General features: G+C 36.5%; 1 long non-coding RNA gene across 1 annotated transcript; it reads left to right on the top strand.

Annotated features, from left to right (window-relative positions):
- Positions 1–2,464: 2,464 nt before the first annotated feature.
- LOC122135498 lies at positions 2,465–3,405 on the top strand. The gene is made up of 3 exons (XR_006153542.1): positions 2,465–2,524; positions 2,699–2,764; positions 3,212–3,405. It is a non-coding gene; the product is annotated as an uncharacterized LOC122135498 (long non-coding RNA).
- Positions 3,406–3,635: the final 230 nt, after the last annotated feature.

Raw genomic sequence — 3,635 nt, 5'->3', positions numbered from 1 at the left:
GCAAGCAGCGATGAACGGGCCCTCGCACCCAGGCTCACCGCCAGCGGGTGGCTTTAGTAAAACAGCTAACGGCAAGAAATATGCGTTTAATGTGGTAAATATAAGAGGAATATGTCAAAGTCATTTATATGTGCCAATCTTGCTGCTGCCAGCTGGTGGCGCTATGACTATAACAGGATTTTGTCATGTATATTTCTTCAGTCCAGCACTTTTATCAAGCACATGAAATTTAGTGCAGATTGAACATGGAATGATTGAGTTAGTATAAAGCATGATGCGTCCTATTGCCAACAGGTGGCACTATGATTATAACTGAACATTGGCCTTTAGATGTCTTCAGGCCATGACTCTTTCCAAATATCTGAAGTTTGGTGCACATAGGACATTGCATGTTTAAGTTAGTGTAAAACAAGACATTTCTTGTTGCCAGCAGGTGGCGCTATAATTTTAGTGGAATAATGACCTTCAGATGTGTTCAGGCCAAGACTCTTTTCGAACATGTGAAGTTTGGGGAAGATCGGACATTTTATGCCTGAGTTACAAAAACTTCTATTCCCATGGCGAGACACCGAACTTTGTCACGGCGCCATGGCCACACCCTTTAATGAAAACTCAAGATGTTCACAATTTAACATCGCAAAGGCCTTTAGATTAGACTGACCAAAAAAAAAAAAATATAAAGTGTCATAAAATTTCTCGGTGTAGTTTGTTACAGCGTAAAACATGTCACTTCCTGTTGCCAGCAGGTGATGCTATGGTTATAACTGAATTTGGGCATGTAGATATGTTCAGGTCAGGAGTCTTATCAAACATGTGAGGTTTGAGGCAGATTGGACATTGTATGTTTGAGTTATAACAACTTCCTTACTCATGGCGAAACATCGATATTTGTAAGGCTGCCAGAGACACGCCCTTCAACGAAACCTCAAGATCTTCGCAATTTAAGATCGCAAAGGCCTTTAGATTACACTGACAAAGTTTGGTGTTGATCTGAATAAATCTCTAGGAGGAGTTCGTTAAAGTACAACCCCTGAAAATGGCAAAAACGACACATATTTTGCGGAGAAAATTAAAAATAATAGCTCACTTCCTGTTGGGATTCGAATGTTGTACCAAGAGACTTTTTTGTAGGTATTGGTGTGTTACATGTGTGTACCAATTTTTGTACATGTACGTGACACGTAGCTCGAGGCGCACTCCGTTAAACGTGTATAAGTGGTGCTATTGAGCCATTTTGCCACACCCAATTGAATATTGGCCTTCAGATGTGTTCAGGCCAGGACTCTTATCAAACATGTGAAGTTTGGGCAAGATAAGACATTTTATGCGTGAGTTACAATAACTTTTATTTGCATGGCGAGACATCGAATTTGTGACGGCGCCATGGACACGCCCTTTAACGAAACTCAAGATCTTCTCAATTTAACATCGCACAGGCCTTTAGAATAGAGTGACTGAAAAAAAAAAATTGATGTCATAAAATTTCTCGGAGTAGTTTGTTACAGCATAAAAAATATGTCACTTCCTGTTGCCAGTAGGTGGCGCTATGACTATAACTAAATAGGGGCATATCAACCTGTTCAGGTCAGGAGTCTTATCAAACATGTGAAGTTTGTGGCAGATTGGACATTGTATGTCTGAGTTCTGGAAACATCAAAATTCGTCAGGCCGCCACGGACACGCCCTTCAACGAAAACTCAAGATCTTCGCAATTTAACATCGCAAAGGCCTTTAGATTAGGCATACCAAATTTGGTGTTGATCTGAATAAATCTCTAGGAGGAGTTCGTTAAAATACAAGGCATGCAAATGACAAAAATTATGCAAAATTTGCTCATAAAATTAAAAATAACCGACTTCCTGTTGGGTTTTGGATATTGCTCCAAGAATCTTTTTTGTAGGTACTGATGCTTTACATATGTGTGCCAATTTTCGTACATGTACGTGAAACACAGCTCGAGGGCTGCTGATTTTTTTAGAATAGGTGGCGCTGTTGAGCCTTTTTGCCACACCCTCTTCTGAAACCTATATCAGACATAAATTTTCACCAGGTCTGACGCGTGTGCAAAGTTTCATGACTTTTCAAGCATGTTTAGGTCCTCAAAAATGCGATTCATTTTGGAGAAGAAGAAGAAGAAGAAGAAGAAGAAGAAACAAAGCAGATACAAGAGGGTCCTCACACCATCGGTGCTCGGGCCCTAATAAGCTATTTACCAAAGCTTAATGTTAAGTGTTGTAATGGATATATTTGAGTGGGTTTATGCTGTAAAATTAGTCTAGATATCTTGATAAACTGCTAACTGGTAACTTAGTTAGCAACTGCTACGTAACGTTACATTTTTAAAAATTAGCTTTTAGTACAATACACATTTAAATTAATTAATGTTAGTTTAGCTAGCATGCTTTAGTTGGTAACATATTCCCCATTGACAAATCTGCAGACACATTCTGCTCACCTGATTTCAGAGGCTACAAACACTGCAGCTGACTTCTGATTCACTGGAGACAGCCTTGGAGGAGAAATGGTGTTTCTTCATTTGTTAATATATCATAATTTTCAAAGTGCAGCGTAAATTTCACTCGTTTTGTTCATGTCAGTGTTCTAGTTTTAATTTTTAGAAATCTACAATGTATTTTGTTTTATTATGATGTGATTTAATGTATATGTTTTAATGTGTATATATATTTAATGTTTTTAGGTCAGATAGCAAATGTTGCCATTCTTCTGGAAAACTGCTGGTCTTTAAAGAACAGTCATCAATCAGGTAATTTGAACACAGTTTTTGAATACCAATCTATTACTAAAGTTATCTTTTAATCAGTTACTAAATCACTTTGAATAGCTTTTTTTTTTTTTTTTTTTTTTTTTAATTTTAATTTTTTTTTTTTTTAAATTATTAATGAAGTTTATTTTAACAAAGTTTAGGAGAAACATTTTCAGATAATCCAACCAATTAGCATCAGAGGAAGTCTATATATCGCCGCTTTTCTCACCTCCATTCCCAGATGACTGCAGGCCAAATATGCTTATTCTGTCTATTATATATACATATGTGACCTTGTGAATTGCTGTATAGTTCAGCTAACAAAATAACCACCTGTTTTCATTACATTTGTACTATCATGTTATGTTTCATCATTCTAACTTGTGTTTAAACAATGAAAACTGTACAATGTATTTATATAAAGTGTGTTTTATTATATTTTTACAGGATCCTCTGTTCCCAGACCCAACCATTCATCTGAAGGACTGTGAAAATATGAACCTTTTGAACCACCGGTGACAGTTTCCACATGATAAATAGAAAGGACATGGCAGAGGATGATGGGGTATTGATATTTCACTAAAATGAAATATCATTTAATTACATTTAGTCTGCTAGTCAGAATTATAGCTGATTAAATATTTAAAAATATTTATTTAAAAATAAATAGTGGTTCATGTTTGATTTGGGATAGTGGTTCCTGAGTCCTTTGTCCTGAACAGTTTAAATGGCCGCTTTTCTTCAGAAAAATCCTCCAGATCCTTCACTTTCTCAGGTTTTCCAGCATCTTTTGCATACTTGAACCCTTTCCAGCAATGAATGTATGATTTCAGATCATTTTTTTTTTTACACTGAGGACAGTTGAGGGACT

The sequence above is a fragment of the Cyprinus carpio genome, chromosome A24, assembly GCF_018340385.1.
Source record: "Cyprinus carpio isolate SPL01 chromosome A24, ASM1834038v1, whole genome shotgun sequence".
Lineage (NCBI taxonomy): Eukaryota > Metazoa > Chordata > Actinopteri > Cypriniformes > Cyprinidae > Cyprinus > Cyprinus carpio.
This window is presented reverse-complemented; position numbering and strand designations above follow the sequence as displayed.